Source organism: Hippopotamus amphibius, chromosome 3 (genome assembly GCF_030028045.1).
Source record: "Hippopotamus amphibius kiboko isolate mHipAmp2 chromosome 3, mHipAmp2.hap2, whole genome shotgun sequence".
Taxonomy (NCBI): domain Eukaryota; kingdom Metazoa; phylum Chordata; class Mammalia; order Artiodactyla; family Hippopotamidae; genus Hippopotamus; species Hippopotamus amphibius.
Genome location: NC_080188.1, coordinates 28,738,205 through 28,746,920, shown reverse-complemented (window position 1 = coordinate 28,746,920; position 8,716 = coordinate 28,738,205).

The following is an 8,716-nucleotide window of genomic DNA, read 5'->3' as shown; positions in this document are numbered from 1 at the left end:
ACGAGCCTGGGCGAAGATCTTTGCTTGTTTCAGGTCTGTAATTGGCTTACAGTGAACTCCTGATCTGCAGTCTACATCATGAGTGTTTAAATGTTTTTCTGGGTCAATGATAATGACAGGATGTTAGAGCCAGAAGTGACACTGTGTTCTCTCATGTCAAAGATGAAAAAAACCTGGGACTTTCCTGGTGGCGCAGTGGGTAAGAATCCGCCTGCCAAGTCAGGGGACATGGGTTCGAGCCCTGGTCTGGGAAGATCCCACATGCCGCGGGGCAAATAAGCCCGTGTGCCACAACTATCGAGCCTGTGCTCTAGAGCCCACAGACCACAACTGTTGAGCCTGTGTGCTGCATCTACTGAAGCCCACGTACCTAGAGCCCGTGCTCCACAAGAGAAGAAACCGCAATGAGAAGCCAGCACACTGCAATGAAGAGTAGCCCCCACTTGCTGCAACTAGAGAAAGCCCCCCACACAGCAATGAAGACCCAACACAGCCAATAAAATTAATTAATTAATTAATTAATTAATTAATTTAAAAAATATAAAAAACAGAGACCCGGAAGTATAAAGGAAATTTCTCAGAGTCATGTAGCTATTAAATAAAAGGGGTGGAACTAGAACCCAGTTCACCTGATCCAAATTCAATGCCTGGTCCATTATGCTATGTGGCTTCTCCTATTTAGCTATAGGGGGAAAAGAAAGATTATACCGCTTATAATAAGCCAAGTTTAAGTGCAGATAATAGAGACCACTTTAGTTGGTTTAAGTGGAAAGCAATTTAATAAGGGGACTAGGTGCTTACAACGTTGCTGGAAGGGCTGGAGGAGAGGCCACAGACTGGCCTTTGGGAATGGCTTCTAGGAGGGCTCTGTAGAACTGGCCTGTGGAGGGTACTAATTTCTTTGACTCAACAGGGAGATTCAGGAAGTTGCTATCCCAGCCATTGGGTCCAGGGCCCCCTATCTCGACTGTGATCTTTGGATCAGGAAGCCACTCCCAGAACTGGAGGCACCAAAGCCTCATATGCCTGAAATCATCTGCAAAACACAGCCTTGCATGCTGCCTCTTTCCCTGCCTAACTCTGTTTCAAAATTAAGTCTCAGGCCTATGCAGCTGATTGATGGATGCTAAATCGTATCCAGAATCTTATTCACAATGGAGTCTGGGAAATGTGGACTTTAGCTTTCCAGGCTATGTAATACAGGAAGGAAGGTACACCAGAAGGAAACTGGAATGGAGGTTGAGTGAGCTAATCTGTGGCATTCCCACCACAGTGTGCCTCAGTTTCCTCATCTGTAGAATGGGAATAATGATTTTACCTACCTCATAGGATTGTTATAAGCAATTAATAAGCCTATATTACAAGTAAAACACTATTCCTGGGGGCATACTAAATACTCCATAAATAGTAGCTATTAGTTTTAAAACCTTGGCAGATTTACAGTCTGCTATCTTGAATTTTCAGTTCAGTTTTCTGTGTATTCAACCTAAGGTTTTAATCTTCTTCAGTCCTATCAAATTATGGGGTATGGGTGACTTTGCAAAATTGTTTGACTAAAAGAAAAAAAAGTATTATTAAAATAGGGCTTAAACTATTAACAAATTGATTAGAAGTAATTTTCTCTCTCCCCATTTTACAGAGAGGAAACTGAGGCCCAGAGAAGTGAGAGGAGCTGCCCCAAATGAAACCATTAACTCGTTTCAAAGCCTGCACTAGCACCAGTCTAGTGCTCTTCCCAGTACAAATAAGCAAACTGTGTGCCGATGATGGTTGAACCTTCAAATTTGCAAAATGTTTCCAAACATGTAGTTTCATTTTTTTAAACTACTTTGCTTTGTGAATATACACAGATTAGGAAAACAAAACAGAACAAACACAACATCTCTCACTGTGAAAGAAAAAAATGACAAAGGCTGTCTCAAATAATAGTCAGCACTCTATAAAAAAGTGCAATATTAGAGATAATCCTCTTAAGATCACAAATGAAAGGAGGATTGCTCCTATCACCATCCTAACATTTTTCTACAATTCCCACCTAACTCATTGAGAGAAGAAAAAACAATGGAGTGTAACTTTCAGTAGAAAACAGACCAAATTATCTTTATTTGCAAATCTCTAGCATTATATATAATGTATAATTATCTACCAAGAAAACACAAAAGAATCCATTGGAAAAACTACAGTACTCAATATAAGAATCCAGTGATATGGCCAGTTACAAATAAGTATTTGAAAAATAAACTGCTTTCTTTTACACCAGTAAGAAGGAATTGGCAATTATAATACAAAAATAAAATCCTATTCTCAACATGAACACAAGTCATTACCTGGAAACAAGAAATATGCTAAATCTACAAGAAGGAAATAATAATATTTTACAAATGGACATAACAGAGACTTGAATAAATGAAATATACACTTTGTCCCTGGAGGGAAAAACTAATCATGTGAGGATATCAATTCGCTCCAAAGTAATAAATCCGTTTAATAAAAAAGGAGTCTACAGGCATTGTGACAAGATGGTTCTAAAATTCACCAGGAAGAATAAATAAGTGAAAACCCACAAAACAATATGGCATTTTACTTACGGGTAGATGTATATGAAGTTAAAGTTTTAAAATGTGAACGGGCAGTTTCCACGAGCAATTCGTGTTGGTTCACCTCTACAGTGGGAGCGAGGAGAGTGGGCCAGGGACCTGGAATCGATCTGTTACGTTTTATACCTTTTCCTAAGATCCACGTCTAAAGCAACTATGTTAAAATGTTGGTATCTGTTAATAACATGTGGTAGGTGGTATTATATTATTTTCTGCAATTTTCTGTTTTTATGTATTTTTTCCAAAAAAGAAGACTGAGGGAGATGTGGAGTCTACACTGCAAGAATTCTCAATAATTAAAAGAGTGTCATTTTGCCCATAAATAAAGCAATGACACCAAAAAGAAAGCTAGAAACAGACCCATGGCCGGGAGGTATTTCAAATCAGTGAGGGAACCTACAGAATTTCTTAGTGATGTTCTCACCATCGCGCATCAGAATTTTTTCTAGAGAGGTTAAAAAAAGTAAAAAATAAAACCATGAAAGAGCAAAAAGAAAATACTATTGCCTATTTATCTGATTTCAGGGTAGAAAAGATCAAAAATCTTCTCATGAGATCTCTTCCCACCCCTAGGCCTTTGCACAGGATGTTTCCTGCCTGGAAACCTCTCCTTTCCTCTTCACTCCTGCATTCCTTCCCCAGGAAGCCTTCCCTGTCTCCCCATTAGCTGACACCCTGCATTATGGCTCTGTTGGCACCACGTACCTCTCCTTTGTGTCATTTGTCACTTTCGCAATTTTTCATTTCTTTGTGTGATTATTTGACTAATAATCTGTCTTCCATTAGACAACCAGTTCCACGAGGACAGGCCTTGCCTGTTTTACTTGTTCAAAAGTAAAGCACCTTGGGACTTCCCTGTGGTCCAGTGGGTAAGGCTCCGTGCTCCCCATGCAGGGGGCCCGGGTTCAATCCCTAGTCGGGGAACTAGATCCCACATGTCTGCCGCAACTAATGAGCCTGTGTGCCACAACTAAGACCCAGCACAGCCTATATATAATATATATATATATTTTAAAGGAGAGCACCTTGTCTACAGTGTGTGATACATTGTAGAGGTTTGATAAATATCTGTTGGCGGAATGAATGAGTGGTGGCCAAGGAGAGTTGTTTCTTCCTGCTCATTTTCACGTGTGTTATACGTATGAGAAGCTCTGTAATCTGTCGCTCTGGGCACCACACCTTTTACACGTTTGGAGCATCAGTGGTCTTTGTGATTGGCATGGCTGCACATCGGCGACATGGGGCAGACGACTTCTCAGCCTCCCTTCGCAGACATCAGATTCTAGAAGTGACTACTTTTAGAGCCACTCAAGAGCCAATTTGGCCTTAACTTCTAGAAGAAGGAACCAGCTCACATGGGAGACTGTAAACTCGCTGCTGGATTTGTCTTCTCCCTCCAGCGACTGCTTTCTACCCATGGTGATCGTCCCCCAGAGATGATGGAATTAAAGTCTCACAGGCATAGAGGACCCCAGTCTTTCTCCAGATGGGTCTCCCTGGGCTTTGGGACACAGTCAGAATCAGAGCTCTGGCCATTCCATCTCACAACAGTCCCTTCCTGTGGAAATGACCAGACATCTAGTTCTCCAGCTTCTGCTTGTGTGTGGTCTCCTTAGGTTTTTGAGCTTCCTGGCAAATGAATTCAGAAATGCAATTTTGAGAATGACATCACCAATAGTCATGTATTCATACTGGAGTATAGACAAGAGCTGAGCAGAGGACTGTCATTTCGTGGAGGGACAGACCCTCAAGGGGAGGGAGATGCCGAGGGAAGTCTGGGGTGGGCACATATCTGGGTGGGCTGCATCTCTGGAATGCAAGAAGCAGGTACAATGACTTCAAACTCCCAGGGAGGAACAGGTGGGCGTTTTCTCTGACCTGCACAGTTACTCAGCCAAATCAGTATTTTCATTCCACTGGGCCTCAGATGCCCAGATGGGTCTGGAACTAAGGCCACTCAACATTGTCTCTAGATTGAATAAAGGCTCTGTCTCACACATCCAATGCCCTACTATTTTCAAGATATAGGCAGATGCCATTGAGGCCAATAATATACATTTAATGTGTGACTGAAGGTAGAGAAGCTTCTTGGTTTCACATGCTTTTTCAATCAAGGATTTAAAATACACATAATTATTATGTTTGGAGGGGTGTCAGAGTTTTTTGAGGTGCATAAATGCTATTTGCTGTCACCAAAAAGTGCAAGGAGTCATTGACGTAGATGCCATGATTCATATGACTGAACCTTCCTGTCCAGTCTCTGTCCTAAGTAATCTTCAGTCATCAATCTGTCCGCTCCGCAGAAAGAGGAGCCCAGCCAGCTTTGAGGTGCAGTAACAAACAACTGCCACCATTCATTGAATGCTTAGCATGTGACAGACACTGTGCTGTACATAAACTCTTCTACTGAATCTTCATGACAAGGCTTTGAGGTATTATTATTCATTTTACAGCTGAAGAAACTGAGGATGGAGTTACTTGCCCAAGGTCAGGCTGTGAGTAAGTGATGGATCTGGGATATTGTAACTCTAAATCTGACATTCCTCATTGCTATCTTTCACTCAGTCCACCAGGCACTATACTTGGTATCAGGCACTTCCTGGCCCACAAGTGAACTTGCTGGGTCCAAGACTGTGCACATTTTCTCCTTTAACAAGAGTGGCTCAAGACCCGGGAAAAGCTAATATTTTGGTTCAAGTCTGAAGACAGGGAAAGAGCCGATGCCCTGGTTCAAAGACTGTCAGGCAGGAAGAATTCTCTCTTACTTTCTGTTCTATTCACGCCTTCAAGTGACTGAATGAATCCTCATTTTGATCTCACATTAGTACTTATGAGGGCTGATCACCAGATATGCTGTTTCTGTCTTTTGAGGACCTAGTAAGATTGGAATTCTTGGTTCCCTCTCACACCTTGGGGTGATTTGGGACCATGTGATCAATTCAAGGTCAAGCTTTTAATTGCTGTTTTGAGACCCTCCAGAGCTCTTTGTTTTCTCTGTCACGATGTCAGAGAGTGGGTGCTTCATCATCTATCTTCCAAGATAACACATGACAGATGCGTAGCCCTGTAATGGACATGCAGTATAAGCAAGAAACAGACCTGTGTCATTTTGAGCCACTGATAAATAAATCTTGATAGTTTATTTGTTATTGCAAAACAACATTAACTATCTTGACTGCTGCATGCTATTTGGAGAGGGTGGCTGGGCAGACTGCTCTCCAGAAAGCCTCCTTGCCCTCTGTGGGGAAAGCCAATGTGCTTGCGCATAAATGCCCCGTTCTATCCCCATTCATTCTGTGTCATTTTCTGGAAGTACTTAAGGCGACAAGTCTACCTCACTCTTCCTGTTTTTAAGATGGCCAGTTCAAAGTCAGAATCTTGCAAACCAAGCTTCAAGCCACATGTTTTAATGACCAATTTCCACACAACATTTAAGATTGTTCTAGAAAATTCAACCTCACCTAATCCAAAATGACACTTACTCACGTGGTGGCTGCATTAGTTAACCCCCCCCCCCAAAAAAATCATGAAACATTGCTGAACAGTTATTAAATAGTTTCTAGTCCCTAACGGCAAATTCATTTTCATTTAATAACAAGTTATTGTGAAGTATAATGAAAAATAGAGTGGCATGCAAAATAAGCTGGCCTCTGTTTCCATTGACATAGTGCCAGTTTCTCGGGTGCAGCGTTACAATACTATCCATCTTCATAAAGCACTCTTTGGACGGCATTATGAAGCAGCAGGAAGGAGTGGCGGATGACAGCTTCATTAGTCATGACTAGGTAATCCTGGCCAATTTCTCCTGGGAATTATTAACACATTCCTAAACACCCCTTGGTCGATGGCATCCAAAAAGAAGAAGAGGAGGAGATCGGTTATAAGATCCTGGACATTATCCAAACCTGGCTGCAAGTGAGTTGCAGAAGGTCACGGAGCCGTCCCTCTTTCCCAGAGCTCTCTGGAAGACTTCTGGGAGATGGAATGGGACCTTCTGAGCCAAGATGGACAAGACCTCAAACTTTTGCCCATTGCTGAATACCTAATGGAGAGAAAAGTCGGGATGGTGTCTACTGGCAGAAAACTTTAGGCTGTATCACTTGGTAAATGGGTGAATTGGCCCCAAATTCATTCTTTATCACTGGCTAGAAAATAGGAACTCCAAGAGGGTACCTTTGGGAGCCTGGTGAGTACACAATAAACACTGAATCCCAGAGTTTCCTGTGGCTCCTGGCAACTGGGATCCTTTGTTCGCCAAAGATTACCTAATCCCCCAGAGCTCGATCACTTAGCCTGGAAGCTTGAAGAACAAGGGGGCTGCTGCCAGTCAAGATTTCCCATGTTTTTGTGACCTTCTCTAGTGAAGCCCCCTTTTCAGGTTTTTGGTGAGTCAGCTGGGTGGGGCTGTAAGGGGCTGGCAGGGAAAAGGTTTATTCTGCAGGTCAATAGAGCTTATCTGTGGGTTGAGACTTGCATTAATGTGTTTTGGAAGCTCCCTGGTAATTCATGGTGTAGCACAAGGGCTTATGAATTGGAGTGAGACTTGAACTCAAATCTTTGCTCAGTTGCTCACTACCTGTGGGACCTTGGGGAAGTTGATTAACCCTTCTCTGCCTGAGCTTCCTCATCTGCAAAATAGGGGTGATGATATCTGTCTCCTAGAGTTTTGTGATGATTAATTACTACAGTTAGGTGAAGCACTTGGCAGAGTGCCTCAGTAAATATTTCTTCCATTACATGCATATATGTAAGGTATGTCCTACCTAAAAAGTAAAACCAGAAATAATCAGATTTATAGGAAAGAAAAATCAGTATGAGTAGTTTATATCACCCTGCCCACTGCCCCCAACTAAATTATAATCTCTTGTTTTCATTTACTTTAAAAAGAAGAGCAATGATGGCCAAAAACATTTGTAGGTCAGCAGACCATTGTTGAATTTTCATAGCAACTCTATTGTTGTCCCCATTTTCCAGATGAGGAAACTGAGGCACAGAGGAGGGATAAGTTGCCCAAGGTCACACCAGCAGTAAATTTTGGAGCTGGAATTGGAAACCAGATAGTCTGCCTGCAGACGCTGTCCTTACCCATCACAGCTATGTCCATGCATCTTTGTTGAATTGGATGGAATCTAGTAGAGAACTCCTATTTAAACAGCAAGTTTCCTAAGGACATTTAAATGTTTACACATTGCTATCCTAGGGTGTCTCCCCAGTGACTCTGTGCAAAACTAAAGCCCATGCACACTGCAGTTCTAAATCCTTCAGAAGTCTCCCTGGATTTTTTCTATCGGCTCTTTCAACAGTCCTAGCCTCAGCCCCACCACCCACTCAGGGCACTCAAACCATTCATCAGTGGCTCCTGAGAAGATGAGAGAGAGTGACAGCTGCGGAGGATGGCAGAGAGACACAGGCAGAGAGAACCGAAGCCAAAAAGGAGAAAGAGCCAGGCGGAAAAAAAGGAAGATAACAAGACAAGAAAGAACTAAAGGTGCTTAAATCTCAAGGTGGATTTTATTTTTAAGGATTCTACATCATAAAATCTGACTATTGTCAGAACATTTTTTTTCCCCTGCTGCCTCTGGCTTTTGTGAACAGTGATGTGTTTTCACTTTAGCCATCATGGAAGAATCTTATTTTTAGTGATTCCTGACACCAACTAAATTTTTGGCAATCAATGATCGCTGTGAAATTTTTAAAAATATTTTCTTTGAAATCAATTTGAGTATCTTTTGTTTTTTTGTGTTTGTTTTTGGACTGACAGCATTTGGAAGCTATGTCAGTGATTTCTGTAAAAAATGTTTGAAAATTTAATCCAATTGGAATTTAGTGCCAGGTATGATCAATTTGGTAAATCTTTATTAAGTGCTTACTACATGCATGGCACTGTGCCAAGTCCCAGACACAAGCATGAATAAAGATGACCTGTGCTTTGGTGGAAGCTCTAATTTAGCCTCCTCAGGCTTGGGGACATCAGTCTCTTGGGAAGCCTGTTGGACGTTTGCCTGCGTGGGTGGGCTCCGCTCCAGGATCCCCTGAGTCAGTAGGTGATTCTGAGGCATCCCAATGTTCAAGACACACCGGTTGAGGGCAGGCACTATTTGTACCAATCACACATCCCA